Source organism: Haemorhous mexicanus, chromosome 5 (genome assembly GCF_027477595.1).
Source record: "Haemorhous mexicanus isolate bHaeMex1 chromosome 5, bHaeMex1.pri, whole genome shotgun sequence".
NCBI classification, from domain to species: domain Eukaryota; kingdom Metazoa; phylum Chordata; class Aves; order Passeriformes; family Fringillidae; genus Haemorhous; species Haemorhous mexicanus.
Genome location: NC_082345.1, coordinates 4,223,164 through 4,240,153, shown reverse-complemented (window position 1 = coordinate 4,240,153; position 16,990 = coordinate 4,223,164). Strand labels below are relative to the sequence as shown.

The window sequence follows — 16,990 nt, the reverse complement described above, 5'->3', positions numbered from 1 at the left end:
CCTTTTTTTCCTTTCTTTCCTTTTTTTTTCCCCCTTTCCTTTTTTTTTCCTTTCCTTTTTTTCCTTTTTGCTTTTCTGCCTTTCTGCCTTTTTGCCTTGTCCTTCTGCCCAGGTGCTGCTTTGGGCATCCCCCTCTGGGTGAAGTGACAGCAATTAACACTCTCTGTGTGTTTTAGTTCTGAGTTTGTGGCTGTCCCAGCTGACTCACACATGCAGAAATGGCAAGTAACCACATTTATGCAAACAGAGTTGTTTGTTTTTATTACACTGCTACACTCCAAGTTCAATTTTTTTTTTTCTCACATATCTCCTTGTATCTTGCAGCAGAATTTTCAGTATGGTTGGTGCACATGGGTAAAAGGAGGGGTTCTGTCACTGTCTGCAGATCAGTTTCCAAATGGAATTTTGTAACTTCTTTGGCAAAAGGAGACAGCCATGTGTTGAAACCAGTTCAGGGCAGGTAAAGTGACAATTTTATTTTCTTCTGTTCAGAAAAATCAAATTATCAGCAAAGCTGGACTATGCTAACAATCCTGTGACAAAGAGTGCACCTTTTAAATACCTTTAGGAAAAACAGCCAGCTTAACCATGCTTTAAGTAAAAAGAGAAAAAAAAAAAGGGTTTTTTTCCTTCTTTTCACTGTTAAAAGTGTAAGAAAGCTTGAAAACCTGTCTGCTGTTATAAAGAATGAAGATGTCAGGCCCCACCTTTCCCTGGACTGTGGTCAGGCTGTACTGCCATTCATCCTTCAGTTTTGGCATAATCTTGATCTTAAAGCTATTTCTTCAGCTGGAGACATGTTACAACCTTCCTAATGTATTTATGTGACCCCCAGAGAATATTAGCATTGCCTGGATGTCAGCTGTGGACTTTTAATAAGAAAGTATTGTACTTGAAGGTCTTTTGATTGTGAAAATGCAATTGCAGTGCTTCAACCTAGTGCATTTCCTTTTCTAAGTGTTCTTGGCTCTTCCTTAGGCTGATATTCTATAAAGCCTGATAACAGTGCTTCAGGAGAACAAATTTATTGCTGATCTTCAGGAAATTGGAAGGAAAGTGGAATTGTAACTGGTGGGGAAGGCTTAGGAATGGCTTCTGGGTAGGACAGGGCGTGAAATGAGAAATGAGGGGTCCAGAAGGGAGAGAGGCAGCAAAAAGAGGGGAGTCATACTCTTAAATGTAAATGTGTTTTTCATCTGAGTCCCACTGGAAACAACAAATAACCAAAAGCACAGTTGCTCTTCAAGCTCATCTTATTTTATCACAGATCTTTTGCTGACATTGTTTTCTCACTGACGTCAGTGGAGGTTTCAAAGGCAATTGAAAGCAGCTGCCTGCTTCAAACACACGTTGAAGCCATCAGGAAAAGTGGTGTAGAGTCTTTCCCTGGAATATGCTTGAGACTAGTCCAATATGTCTTTTCATCACAAATTTTAATCATCAGTTGCTGGCTCTGTTTATATTTGCTGCAGTAGGACATGTACTGGAGCAGCTGTATCAGATAAGGGTGCACAGTAATATAGAACTGGCTTTACCAAATCCATCAAACTCACTTTCATCTCAAATACACTGCTATTTATTCTCCTTTTTTTTTTCTCAAGCACTGTCAAGATTTTTCTCTTTTAATATTTTAGAGGATTACTTGCTTTTGAGGAAATAAAGTTCAAAGTCTGTTGATTGAATTCCTTATATCTATTTATATTGATATTTGGTGACAGTATATTAGGTTAGATGATGTTTACACAGTGAACTTTCATTACATGATTAAACTGGTATATACTAACTTTAAAAATTGGCCTCTCTTCTTTATTTATTTTTTTTTCTGGGAAAAGGTGTGCTTTACCTGAAATAATTTTGTTTCTACAAGGCACTGTGGGATGGCTGCTGATTTTTCAGTCTGTGTGTGGTCAAAAGTGTCTCATGCAGAGAAGCACAAAGAATCTGAACTGGTACATGAAGGAAAAAGACAATATACAGTGGAGCACAGGGGCATCATGTTTAGGGGAGGCAGTGTGGACCATAGGCTTTGGTCATTTAAAACCCCTTCCTTCTGATATTTCCAAGTAGGGAAGAAAAGAACATTGTCTAAAGAAGGCTCCTGGTCACTGCAAGTGCCCTGACCCCAGCTGGCAGGGAAGGGCTCTGAGCTAGAGACAAAGCATAAAGGGAAAAGGAAATATCCTGTGGCTTGGTTTGGGGAGGACAACACTCAGGGATGTCTTAAAGGGGGAAAGCAGACATTGCCACAGCAAGGCAGCACTGATAAATAAAGTATAAAATGCATTTTACTACAGGATTTTATATTTCTAGGTTCTTTATCTCTTCCTGGACCTGCAGAGGGTGCAAAATCTCCACATTGCTAAGAAGCCTCAGAATTATCTCATTCTCCTGGTGCATTTTGCTTCTTTGGTAACTTGTAGGAACTCCTCATCAGCACCAAGATCCTCTCCAGAAATGTCATTGTAACAGAAATGGAGATAAAAGCATTTATAACTGAAATTAGGGCTGTTGCCATTTAATTGCCAGAAGTGTTTTATTCTTCAATAGCTGCACATAGTGCTCAGCAATTCTCTCTATCCTAGTGCAGTTTGGTCCCTTGTCATCTCCCCTCTTTCCCTAACAGGATGCTTCCCTCTTCATCATCTCTGTTTTTCTGCTTTCTGGTTGATTTTAATTTTAGTCCCTTGTCATCTTCTCTCTTTCCCTAACAGGATGCTTCCCTCTTCATCATCTCTGTTTTTCTGCTTTCTGGTTGATTTTAATCTGGGTATTTCTTCTGGCTAACTGTTTCTGCTGGAATTTTTGCTTCCAGCTTTAAGTGGTTTCTTTCATATGATGGAAACAGTGGGGGTAAATGATAAAGTACATGGCTTTGGTTACACATTTTACTTTCACATGATTTCAGCAGTATCTAGAACAACACAATGAAATAGCTGAGACATTATTTTTATTTCACTTCATTTATTTTCAGTGATTTAGCAGACGTCCTCAGTGGGAGAAAGTGTGACTGCAATGTTTAGGCCAAAAAACTGCTTTTCAAGTGTAGGGGTTTCTGGGATAAAGCTTCTCTGCTTTCAAAGAAAGCCATTCTGTTCTGCAAATCAAAACAAATGCTTCACTACCACTCAATTAGAGCAGAATTATTAGGGAAATAATCCCTCAAACTTCAAATACCTCTCAAGGGAGGGGTGAGAAAGTTGTTAGTGTGTGGTGGTAGAACTTGTCTAACTTGTCTAACTTCCCATGTTTCATAACAAGGATTTTATTTTTTTTTTTCAGTTTGTTTATTTCTGTTCATTTCTGTTTTGTTTTTAATTCACAGTCTTCATTCCAGCTGTGAAAGGGCTGGGTTACAATATTGCTGGAGATTGGTGGGATTTCCATGATTAGCCTTTGTGTAGGAATGAACTTGTACTTAAATTGAGGTCTCTGTATTTGATCAAAGTTTTTTGTGGGGCTCATTTTAAGCAAGTCCCATTCGTTTTCTGGCTGTGACAAAAACTTCTTTTGCATTGACCTGCTTATATCTCATCCTTGGGTTGATGGGGGAAAAAACCAACCAAAAAATAATCAACCAAAAAAATATAAAATCAGCCAAGGAGGTCAAGAGGCAAAATTGTGTCAAGGTCCAGCACAGACCCTCATGTTCTCAGTGGCTGCAGATGGTGGTGATACTGCAGAGAACAGAAAACCTTCCTTGAGGCTTGGCCTTGATCCTGCTGAAAAACAGTAGGAAAATTTCATCTTGCCTCTGATTCCTACCCACTGCAAGTCTTTTGGTCAGGAGTTTCAAAATGAGTTCCTTAGATAGTGTAATTGGGATTTGGAGATTTTTAATAACTCTGATTAAGTCTGAGCATGCAGTTTTCTAAGATGAAAATGATTAATGGTAAATAAGTTGTTTGATTTGAAGATATTATTAGAGCAGTATTGCAGTAGCTGTATTAACATCATAATGATAATCTTGTTGTCTTTGATTCCAGGAATTGCAGGGTTTAGACCTGCAAGGCAGAACACAGCATCATGATATAATTTGGTAGGGAAGAGAAGTGCTACTCCTCACAAAGGAAAGATTAAAGGCTTGGGGACTGTTATGTACCCATCTTCAGCTCTGTTTAAAGCAGTGATATTTCTATTTTAATAAGCTAGAGAGAGGTGTGTGAGGAGCTGCCTGCTCTTTGTGCAGCAGGGTGGCCTTTCCAGGGTGGGGGTGGCAGTCACATTTTCTGGAAAAATCCCTTCACCCAGGATTTTCTCCTGGGAAGCTGCAAAGCCTCAGAGAAAAAGAAAAACAAATTCTTATCTCATTTGCTTCTCCTGTGTTGTGCTCACATGTGGAATGTGTTTGGAGATTGTTTACCCACGGGTGGTTCTTTCATTGGTTTCATGTGAATTGTTTTGACTCTTTGGCCAATAAAGTGCCAAGCTGTGTCAGGACTCTGGAAAGAGTCACAAGTTTTCATTATTATCTTTTAAACCTTCTCTAAGTATCCTTTCTGTATTCTTTAGTATAGTTTAGTGTAGCATTCTTTAATATAATATAGTGTCATAAAATAATAAATTAGCCTTCTGAGAACAGGGAGTCAAATCATTGTTCCTTCTTTCATCTGGGAACCCCACAAATCCAATAGGTGGGAAAGGGGGGGGCTCCCAGCTGTAAAAATGTTCAGTTCCTCCCAGGGGCATGCAGGGGAAACACTGGGCTGGAGCTGATGGCAGTCCATGGCACATCAGGTGATGGAGGCCTCAGGATCAGGGAATTACTCTGCAGGCTTCCTTGTTAATTAATTAAAAATACACAGGAGTGCAGGAGAGAGCCTCTGTAGGGCCCAGACAGAGCTACACCTGCTGGAAGATGAAACACTGCCTTGAGATTTATTTATGTGCATGGATGGGGGAGAATCTCCTCCCTCAGCAGCCAGGGCTTTCCCTTTTCCCTTTTCCTTTTTCCTTTTTCCCTTTTCCTTTTCCTTTTCTGTCCTTTTCCCCAGTGTGGGTGGCAGGGGAGTGGTGCCACACAGAACCTGGCATGGAGCTGCCAGCTGGGATGCTGAGACCTCAGCTGGACACAGCTCCAGGCCAGAATTTTAAGACCAGCCTGGCCTGAGTGGAGAAGTTTAATGTGCAATTATTTTGACAGTGCAATAACTAATATTTTATTAAGCTCAGAGTGGTAAGAAGGGGGAGCCAGAGGGATTACATGCATCCTTGGGTAATATTTATTGTTTCTAGATAATTGTCATTACGTTCTTTATTATCAGCTGACACTTTCAGAAATCTGGCTGCAGTGTTAATTTTATTTTCCATGTATCCTAGGGCATGGTAATTGACAGAGAGCTTTGCTAAGAGAACAAAAAACCCATTAATTTTAGTCCTTTTTGCTGATGTTTTCGATTCTTTCATTTTTCCATTGAAAACTTGCTTTACTAAAGAAACTGATAGAAGTTCATATGAATTTGGCAATTTGACATCCATCAAAAGTGGAATAGGGAACAGGGATAAATAAGAATTCTAAAATAAAAACTAGATCTGTGAGGGATTGCTGAAGAAAGGCAGAGGAAAATAAAGGTTTTAATTTGCAATCCATTCCAAGCAGGCTGCCTCCAAGGGACTTAATTTAGCTACAAATCTCTTTTTGCAAGAAATAATTTATAAAACCTGGAAGGTTTCTGGTACTTCCAGTGGTGTTCCTGCAATGAACTGACCATTTAAAAATACAGGGATTGTTTGTGAAGGGAAGGGATATTTTTATAGATGGGGAGGGACAACTGTATGGAAAGGCAGGTGCTGCTGCACTGGAGTTCTGAAGGGCAGCTGTAGCCACAGGCTTGGAGCAATTGATGCCAGGGAGGGAGGAAGAGCTAATTCAAAGTTGATGTGAGGACAGATTTTGAGCAAAGTATTTTTTTTTCCCCCAGCAGCTCTTTCAAAAAGGGAGTAGCCCAAAATTGGGTAGGTGTCAGCTCAGTTGCCATGACCAACTGAACTAAAACATGCACAGAAATGTACCAACCATTCACTGCTTGACAGATTTGACAGAGAGGAAGCAAACTGGATTAGAGCAGGGAGAGAGAAAAATCCTTTGGCACTGGATTTGCTAAGTAACTTCAAAAAAGAAAAAAGTAACTTCAGAAAGACTGGGTGGTAAGATCCTAATGCAGAGCAGATGGTAATTTTCACTTCAGTCAGTTCTTCATAGATGCTATCCTAACTACACAGCTCACATAAAAACAACACAGGCTTTAATTTTTGCTGCATTTTTACACTGAATTAGCTCTCTAGAATGAAACATATTTTATATCTTCATGAAGATAAACTCTTTGTAGTGCCTTTAACTAAGGACATTTGGCATGTTTATTTCCAAGTGTCACACTGATTGATTTTCTCCCCCCCACTGAGATGTTTTCTTAAATGGCAATAAGAAAACTTGAGCATTTTAAGGCAACCCCTATTACTTGTGCAGGTACTTTGTGTCCTCTCTGAATAACAGAAGTTCATGGCTGTTGGGCTTTGAACATTCACTACATCTTAAAAATAGATTGCTGTTATTAAAAGAGCAATCATCTTTCTCCCTTTCACTCTAGAAATTCCAAAGTTAAATACTGTGTAAAAGAAAAGCCATTTGCTTGGTCACTTGTGCAGCAGGGAAAATACCAAAAGTCAGAATACCAGAAGGCAATAAGAATAAGCACAAAATAACTACTGCAAATGACCTGGACATTTAGATTTGCTCAGGGTCTTGCTGATCTCCTTGATACTCAGAAGATCCACCTGAATGGGAGATCTCAGCTGTGTGTTCTGGAAAGGCTGAGAAGAATTTGTCTCTCCTGAGCTGCTGCTGTAGGTGGGCATCACAAACTCTTCTGATATTTCTCCTTTAATGATTCTGGCTTCTGGTGCAGACAGAACCTTACAGAACTTCCATTTTGCTGTTAACATCTTACACCAATTGGAAAGAAAAAAATCTCTTACAAGTCTCCTTAACTATCTGCTTCTGAAATGTTAATGACTTTTGTGAATGTTGCAGGCTGAAAGAAGATTACATGGTTCTTCGTGTTTTATCAGAGCATTACAAATGTTATTTTGCTGACTTCTTGAGAAGAAACTCCTCTCTCTTTTCCATAAATAATTAGTGTCCCCAAATGCTGGATGCAGTTTCATTAAAGCTTTGTTATACTGTCTCTTTTAGTTCACATTTGCTGGGTTTATGTGTGGAATTCATTTCTCCTGTTCTGCTGATTTGCAAACAAAGCCTATTGCTAATTTGACCCATAGAAGATGGCAGGAAACTGTGCTGAGATAAAATACCTGACTGCTTCCAAGTGTTTTGTTATAAATGCTGGAAGCCATCCATACAGTCAGGTGTGTTAGAGCCTGGTGTGTCATTTTGGGCATGCAGTCCCTTTTAATGTGATTCTGAAGTTCTGACCACACCATCACAGCTGTGCTTGTTACTCTGCTGTTGCACCTTAGCTGTAAAAACATTTTTGCATTTGCCATTTCACTGACTTCTCTAGCCTTGTTAGGTGACTCCTCCTCATAGTCACAAAGGAAGATCTTTGATTTTTAATTTTATGGAAACTTTTGAAATTGCTATTTTTTTCTCTTCCTTTCCCACCTTTCTGGTGGATTTTTAAATCCTTGCCATATCACTGCAGATCACAAATCTTCTCTCTTGGCTAATTCATATTTCTTTGAGCCAATGGCAGAAAGTAGTCTTGTAATATTTATTTAGTCTTCCTTACAATTGTCAGCTTCAGAATGGTTTCTGTAATGCTAACACCTCTCTATTGAAAATCATGTCAGGTTTCTCCAGCACTCCTGTAAGAACTCATAGTATGTGCCACCATGTGATTATTTCTTTTTTCTCTCATCCAGATCTTTACAGGCTCCAATCAGGTCCACAGAGAGTAGGGAAAAATCTGTGCATTTTCATTTCTGAAGATGACAACCTTTGTTGTACTACCCCACACAACCATCAGCTATTTGCAGAGGTGATGACTATTCATGTGGTAGGTGGATAAGGAAGATGAAGAAGAAAATTATTCTTGACTAGCTGAAGTCAGAGTCTTTCTTGACCTCTAGATCCATGATAATACAGCTCTGCCTATGGTTTCTACTCAAAGCATTTGCCTTTTACACAGGAGAGCCCCCCTCGAAAATATTCAAATTTAATTTGAGGGGAGAGTTGGCTTTATATGATCCTTGGGAACAGGGATGTTTGGCTTGGAGCACAAACCTTTTCCTTGCCACTGACACCAGGCTACTTTCACTCTGGTTTATGGCATCCTGTTTTCCTGTTGATTTTTTTCTTTTGCTTCATGCTCTTAATTGCATACTGCTGTGAAGATTACAAGCAAAGCAGAGAGGATGATTTGTTATCTGTAATTTCTGTTAAGTAACAGCATTCTGTGGGAGGTGCAGCCTGTAACTGCTCTGAGGAAACTGCACCCCGAGCTGAATGAATATTGGTCTGGTTTGCTCATGGAAAGGTACAGAACATTTCTTTGTCTTGTGGGCTTGATAATTTCATCTAAATACCAACCTGCAATCTGATCACCTTTGTGTAGGGTGCAGTGCCTGGTCCCACAGCTGTTTGTGGCTCTTCCTTGTTGTTTTATGTCCCAGGAGATTCTTAGCTTCAGTGCTTTTTCCCAGAAGCTTTTTTTGAAAGCTGCCACAGCTACAACTGGAAAGGACACTCCAGCCAAAGGAAATTTATGTGCTGAGGATTTCACAGTGGGGCCTCCAAAGCAGATGTGAAGAGCTTTTCAGCTGGCTGGATGAGCGACCTCTAGGATGTCTCTTGCCTGCACTTGCAGTCAGTTCCCATGGCTGCATGGCTCTCTTAGCATGGCAGCCCTTTGCCACCCTCCCCCTGGGCTGCTGGGCAGCTCCTCTCCCTTTCCTTCTCCTGCTGCTTGCATTCATCTCCTCTAAAGTCCCATTTGCTTCTGGACTCGCTGCTTCTTTTACCTTTGTAGACAAACACAGTTAAAATAAGGTTTATATTGTGGGGCATCAAACCAGTGCTTTGGTCATGGAGTCAGCCTTCTGTTTCTGCCCACAGTGAAAATCTGTGTAACACTTTTCCCCTGATTTAATTCAAAGCAGCAGTGCCAGAACTGCATACAGCAGTTTGGGGTTTTTTCTTTGTTTGTTGGGGTTTATTCCACTCTATTTTCCTGTTGCTATTATCTAATTCCCCATTTTAAACTCTTAAAGGCAGGTACTCTACCACGAATAAATTGAAAAACCATATCAGCAAGGAGATGGTCATTCCATGAGGCTGACTGTGAGAGCTCCATGCTTGGAGAACTTGAGTCTGGAGGAGTCAAATCCTTGTTCTTCTGCTCAGAGCAGCCAGTGACCTCTCCTCTTTTCTGGCCCATTCAAGCTCTCCTTCTCTCTGCACTCCTGACAGCACCTGAGAAATTAGCTGCTTTTTGGCTCAAATTTATTGGCAAAGCTGAATGTTTCTAGACATAAATCACTTTCCTGGGTCTCCAGTGGGCACAGTTCTCCTTTCAGTTGGTTGCTGTGGCTCTGAGCAGCCAGATCACCTCATGCATCCTTTGCTGTGAGTCACCAGGGCTGTGAAAGTGACAGTGTCATGGGTGTTTTTTCATGCAGCACAAGTGAAAATGTGCTCTTTTCTAACTGTGACACTAAATCAAACTCCTGGCCCAGGACAACACCTGGATTTCACTGCTGAATACAGGGCAGATTTTGCATTTCAGGAAGGCAAGGCAATACACTGCTTGTTCCTTTGCAATTAAGATAAGCAAAATGTGGGGAGAAAGAGACATTGGAGATATTTGGGCCAGGACCCTGTGGGTGCAAATTGGCCTTAATGGCTCCAGTCAGCCTCACCTGGCCTTTCTTACACACCCTGTTGAAGCAAATGGGGACTTGGCTTGATCAGACACAGTGAGTTCAGATGATACCATCAGGTTACTGATAACTCAGTGCTTGTTTGGCTATTTTTTCTTCTTGATTTTTTCACCTCTAAAATAGCTGTAATTTTCCTATACTCTGTGCTGACCCACTGTGTTAAAAAAAAAAAAAAATCCCTCCCAAAAAATCCAGCAAGAACATCCAACAGTGCAGGCACTGGTGTTGTGGATGTCCAAGGTGGTGAGCTTTTGCTGTGGAAATCCCAAAATCAGAAGGTAGAGGCAAGATTTTTGTGCTCATAAAATTTCATACTAGACAAGGCTTTTAATTGTTGCATGGTTCAGGGTAGATAAAAGACATAGGCAGCTTCTTTTCTGTTTAATTATTTCTCTCCCTCCCTTATTCCTAAGGCCTGTAGTTAAGAATACTTGAGGTTTTTATGTACAATCTGTAGCAACAGGATTATGATCATGGAAATATTAAGATTATGTAAATACCTGATTTCTTTGCACCCAGATTGTTTTTGCACACAGATCTAGATTTGTTGCTGAATTAAGTCCCTTGGAGGCAGCATGCTTGGAATGGATTGCAAATTAAGACCTTTATTTTCCTCTGCCTTTCTTCAGCAATCCCTCACAGATGTAGTTTTTATTTTGCATCCAGATTGCTTTTAAGGAGGTAAGTTATAGTATCATACCTACAAATAATTTTTTCTATACATTTCAGGGCCTATAAGTACTGTGGCTGTTTATTATGCCATTTATACAATGTTTGAGAGCTTCTGTTCCCATTTTAAATCATGTTGTGTTTTAGTGGTTGTCATTTTCTTGTTGGTACCTTTTACCTCTTGGACTTTAAGGTGACACTAAGTAGCTGTAGAATCAAGAGTTCCTTTTTGGGTTTTGTGCCTTCTATCCTGTTGCCCAGTGCTCTGAAGTGCTCACATTTTGCTCAGTTTCTATGTTAGGCGTCAAAAGAGAGGATTAAATCCAAGTTTGAAGAACTCTGCAGCTTTGGCTGTTTTGGTTATCTGGCAGCAATGGTAAAGCTGAGACACAAGGGAGAAAGTGGGGGAGATGAGTTACACGGGACATGTTATATGCCTGAGCCTCAGAAATTAAATTTTCTGTAACTTTTCCAGGGTTTTTAGCAGGCTGTAACAGCAATACCTTATATTTCACTCCTGTTCAAGTACTGATTTGCACATTTCTGCTTACACCTGAGCCCAAGTGAGGCTGTTTGTGGCACGGCACCACTCGTCTGGGCTGGTTGCTACTAAAATCCATTTTCATCATTGTCTCAGTTTCATATACCTGGCTCCTCTGAGTGTTCCTGCAACCTGGAAAAAATGACAGTAAAAGACAGTCAAACTCTCTGTCTTGTCAGAGTGATTCATGAAAGGAGACATCCTTTCAGTAGCTGTTTCTATTCCATACCTCCAGCCTGGCCTCCCACATCTGTAAATCTGTGTGATGTACTCTTTATACATCACACAGTGTTAAGTGTGACTTAGCCTTAAAACAGAATCAGTTCTTCTGGTGAATAACTGATCTGCTTATTCCTTAATTGGATGTGTCTTGTAGCACACAACTTTTAATTTTTTAAATTTTTTTTTGTACTGAAAAAACCTCTGCAATTAAATTCAAAGTGCTGATCTCCACAAACTTGGAACTGCCCACAGTTTTTATTGTAAATACTTGTTGGATAAACTGTTTCCCCTGTTAATGAAGGTTGATAGGAGATAAAACAGCTGTCACAGTTCAACAGGCAGAGAAAATTGTTTGTTTGTCTGTTTTTCTTACTGCTTCTGCTTTCATTAAAGCAATGCTCTCACTGGAATATTTAAGTAGCTGCAATACTTGCCAGAGGAATATAACTTCTTTATTACAGTGTAAATCAGCTCTGAGCACAATTTTGAATACAAAATAAGATGTTTCTAAAAAACCCTAATGTAAGTTGAATTTTCTGGAGCTCCATTTTGAGCAGAGCGTGTCGAAGCCATAAACAAGGGAAACAAAATTTTATTTTGGCTTTTCCTCTGGCCTGAAGCCAGAATTGCTCCTTGTGCTGAGGACACCCGTGAGGTCTGAGAGTCCCTTTGAGAGGCTGGAGCATGAGGGATGGTTTGGGAAGAGGAGGAGGAGGGAAAGTCTGCTGGGGTTGCACAGCTCACTTTCTTGCCCTCACAGGCAGTGTGTGTTATAAAGCCTTTTCTGAACTTGCTGTGAATTTATGAGTTTATGTGCCTTTTATGAGCTTGCAGAGATTGCAGGCAGGCATTCAGATCCCCAGGTTTCTCTCTGTCTGGTTCACTAGCCTCGTTCACTTTATTAACTGGTACTTCCAGTTAATTTAGCAAGTCTTCCCTTTGGAAACAGAAATCTTTTGCTACCAGTATTGATTCATTTACTTTGAAAAAATATCAATGACTGGCTCCAAAATTATTTTTGAGATACTCCTCCTAGAACATATTCACTGCAACTGAGAGTTGGTTTCTTTTCCCAAGTGAAAGGAAATAGGACAAGAGGAAATGCACCTGGAGGTTTAGGTTGGATATTAGGAAAAATTTCCTCACAGAAACTGTTGTCAAGCACTGGAACAGTCCCCAAGGAGTGGTGTGGAAACCCAGGGCACTGGGAATATTTCTCTGTCTGCTCTGGGGTGCCCTGACCCCAGGGGAGCACTGACTTTGACCCTCATTCATGGAGAAAGTTTCCCAAACTTCAAGATAGACTGGAATCCACAAAAGTGTGAAATAGATTCTAGAGGGTAGTGTAGGTGTGTCACTTGGTGAGAAATTTAGGTTTTGAGATTTTTAGTATGGTGTGGATGGAAGCAAGATGGAGGGCACAGGGTGTCATCCTGGGTTTCTTCTTCATGCTGCTTCTTCTTCTCCATGGGTTTGGGTGGCATTTTGTAATTGGGCAGAAAAGTCTGCATTGGGGGCTCCTTGGGATCAGTTATTGGTTTAAAAGTGTGAAGTTAACAGTTCTTAATTGGATAGTTTAGTCTTAAAAGCCCTTGTACCAAGAGATAGTTGGCCATTTTGTGCCCTGCTGCTGATCTCACAGCAGTGAGACTGTTTTACTGATAAGAAATAATAAACACCTGAGTCCCAAACATGAACTACTGTCTCAAGTGCCTTCAATCCAGACCCAGAGAAACCCACAGCTGGTACTGCCACAGAGTGGAGTCCCCAGCCCTAGAGGGATTTAGAAGCAGTGTACATGTGGCACTTGGGGACTTGGTTTGGTGCTGGGGTAAAACAGACTCTGTGGTCTCAGAGCTCTTTTCCAACTGAAATGATTCCATGAATCCCTGGCTCCTGGTGCCCAACACCTTTGGTAGCAGCAAGACCTGTTGGCCACCAAGGCCTTGGCTGCCCCATTCCTGCACCAGAGCCTGCAATTGAAGCATTTTTGCTGCAGCACAGGGGCTCTGGCTGGGCATGGCAGAGTGGATGGGGACCCTGGGAGCTTTCTCTTCCCCCATCACCCACTGGAAAGGAATGGGAGTGTGTTCCCCACCTCTTGCACTAGGAGAAAAAATAGCTGGGATCTGCATATCCACTCTCCTGTGTTCCTAATAGTCTGCAACTGATATAATTAAGAACCTCATCACAGAGGTTCAAGATAGAAAAGATATATTAGACAATATTGTTCATTGCCTTGGGACCAGCACAAGATTGTTTCCTGTGAAATAGTTTGCCAACTTCAGGGGAAGTTGAGGTCTGTAGCATCATGCAGGCTCAGGCTCTTATTGAAGAGCTTCAAGGCTTATATATACATCTTTATTAAAGCTTTTATTAAAAAAAAAAAAAAGAAGGCATTTCCATGCCCACTTGCTCTTGCAGATTTCAGCAGTGCTACTTTATTTCTCTCTGATAAAAAAATACTTATTAGTTTTGTGTGCTCAAAGGGAAATAGGAGAAAATAATAAAGGAAGAAATTGGAAATGATCAAATACTTGGCCTTATTAAGCCAGTGAAGGCCTTCAGGTGGTTTGAAGTTTCAACCAGAGCCTCATTCTTTTTCCAGCTTATTTCACTTAGAGACAAGAGCTGTGAAAGAGGCTTATTTTGTCCATCTTATTTATCATTTTAATGAGGTAGAATATAATTCATAAATATCTTTATTTTCAAGTTAAAGGAGTCTTTTTAATCATGATCAACATGGAGTCAGATGAAGGACAATAAAATATTCAAAGCCTTGCACCCTCTCAGCCTCAATGTAGCTTGAGAATGTTAAATGATTTGCAGCAAATTGTTAGATGAAACTACTAGTAAACTGATATTTTGTCTCTTCTGAGATGTTACTGTGGCTGGGGTACCTGGGGCAAGGTCAGAGGGTGCAGGCTAAGAATTATTGTGGTCAAATGCTGCCTCTGAGTGCTTGCAGTGTGACCCAGTCCAAGCTGAACTCGATTTCTTTTCATGTAGGGAAAAGTGGAGAGAGTCAGTCAGGATCCTTAGCATGTAATTCCATATAATAAGAAGCCTCTTCCTGTAATCATCACTCTGATTGTTGTCCAAGTTAAAAAAAGGTGAGGAGCAGCAAAGCACAGCACCACATGGCTTGGCACTTAATCTGCTGTGTCAATGCACTTAATCTGCTGTGTCAATGCACTTAATCTGCTGTGTCAAAGGTGAGTTAAGGCTTAGAAATTAGGTCTATTAACAGAGTAAATTATCTTAGTAACTGGATCAGTTCCTGCAGCCTGACAGAATAGAAGAGTTGAGCCTGGTCATAGTGCCTCTAAAAACAGTGGAGCAAAATTCTGCGTTTGTTCCAAAACAGAAAAACTCCCAAACCTTTATAAAGAGTCTCACTGGGTTTAAAATTTCTGCTGTTCAAATGTTCCAAAAGCTTTCATTCATGTTGCATTGGTTATAGTAAATTTGTATATTGAGATTGGCTAAAGAGATACTAACTGAAGCTGTGAGGGCAAATTTTATTGCACTGTTAAACTTTACTATTTATTAGCTTTATTGAAAGGATAAAATGGGAATAATAAAAATGCAAGACTGCAAACACATAATTGCAGGCTCTGAGGAGCAAGCTGTTTTCAAGAGAATCCAAGAGTGGTGCTAGGGTTAGACATGGGAGTGAAATCTTCAGATCTGTTGGGAAATTTTTGTTTTTCCCGATGAAATATTGTAACAGTGCTGGGAACCCTGTGATGGCTGTGTCCACCAAGACCAGGTTGGGTTTCATCTGCTGTGGTGGTAATTCTTGGCTGAAAACCCTGTCTGTGCAAGCTGGAGCTTCAGGCTGGGCATCCCAAAGTGGGTGCAAGTCCAGCACTGCCACTTGAGAGGGTTTAGCTGTGCTCTGACAGTTTAGTGGGAAGGCAGAAGGACCAGAAATATTTTAAGGCTACATTTTATTGCTGAAGCTCTGCCTTTTGGGATTGCACCTGTTCTGTGCCTGCCTCTATTCTCTTTAAACATCTTTGCAAAAGCCTCCCTGGCTGTTTTGGGGCTGAGCTGACATATCCAAAGGGATAAGGTGAAGGTGGCTCCACAGTAGCAAACAATCCCAGGTGCAAAGTTGGCAGGAAAGAGGGATGGTGGTGGGGAGGTGTTTTCAAATTGTTGATTCATTGCAAAGTTTCCATAAAAAATACCTTTGCTTCAGCCACTTTAGTGTTGATTGTTTAACTAAAGGAATTGCTATGATCTTTTTTTTTAAGACTAAAAAAAATATAGATATGAAGAAGATTAATTTTAAGTGTAAGCAAGCTTAAATGTTTGAAAATGTTGTAGTCAGAAGAAATCACAGCAGAATCATGTGGGAAGTTGCCTTAACAATAATCTGTGAACCCTGCAGCAGCGTGTATATTCTAGGTACTGTGAACTGCCAAAATCCTGCCAGGATTTTGCTCCTGTCCTTTGCATGGGGCACAGAGTCAGTGGGAAGGGCTGTCTGAGCTGGGGCTCAGTTGGGTTATGGTCACATCAAGAGCTCAGAGACACCTCTAAAACCAATCACAGAGCATTCCTGTCTGCTGCACACAAGATGTACAAGTAAGAGGCTTTAGTCTGCAAGTGTTAGTAAAACAGCCATCAGTGCTAATAATAATACAAGCAAGCTTTTAGAAGCAGTGAGTATGTAAGAAAGAGCAAGGGGTTGAAAATCAATAGGCAAACCAAATGATTACTGACTCTGCCAGAAGCATGCTGTAATTTACACTCTCCAGGACTTGTTTACATGTTTATCAGCTTATTTATCAGCATATTTATCAGCTTGATACTTAGGTAAATATATATCTAAGAAATATGTGCATATATTAATTTAGAACTCCAAGGGTGACTTTCATAACGTAGCATATTCCAGAGAGTCATGTGCTGGCATTCAAACCCTAAAACTCTGGCAAAGCTATGCAAGAAAATGAAATCTGTAGAACCATGAAGAGTTGGGAACTTTCTTCTGAGTTATCTCTGAAAGGCAAAAACTGTGGGCATAGGATCTAGGATTTTCACATCTGGGTTTTGCTGCTGTTGTTCTCAACTCAGATGTTTTTATTTCTGGACTCATTTTTCTGGAAATTAAAAGATAACAATTATTCTGGGAATGCCAAGGACATCTGCACTTTCATGTTGTCAGAGGAGATGCTGAGCTTGTTGCATGCCTTGCTTGCTGGGTAACTGAGAGTTTTTCACTTTCTCTGTTATGTTCTGCTGGAGATCTGCTGAACTGGAGACTTAGAGCCAGCTGAGGATGTGGGATTCTCACAGCCTGTGGGATCTGCAGCCAAAGGTTCTACAAATAACTGTGTTTTTGCCTTAAGCTATAAACCACGTTCTCTTCTGCAGACCTGGCAGGGTTAAGATAAAGCTTCACTACTTTCATTCCTCTGAATACTTTCATTCCACTGTGCCCTCTGAAAATGAAGAAATAATTGGATGGAAGTAGATTTGAATCTATTACCCTTTGAAGAGTACCAGGATTTGTGCATGTGTTTGTTTTGCAGTGAGTTCATACCACTAGCCAGCTTTCTTCCTGACCATAAATTCCTTTCAGAAGGAAATATATTGCAGGATTTACTCTGAGCCTCAAGGTGCTGGCTGTGAATGGACCATAGCAATTCAGAC

The 16,990-nt window shown here is 40.6% G+C and overlaps 1 long non-coding RNA gene across 1 annotated transcript in view; it reads left to right on the top strand.

Annotated features, from left to right (window-relative positions):
- The first annotated feature begins 328 nt into the window (after positions 1 to 328).
- The window catches only part of LOC132328065 (uncharacterized), a 53,240-nt gene continuing 36,578 nt past the window's right edge, over positions 329 to 16,990 (top strand). Inside the window, exon 1 of the long non-coding RNA XR_009486672.1 lies at positions 329 to 460. This is a non-coding gene — a long non-coding RNA (uncharacterized LOC132328065). The remainder of the gene's footprint in view (positions 461 to 16,990) is intronic.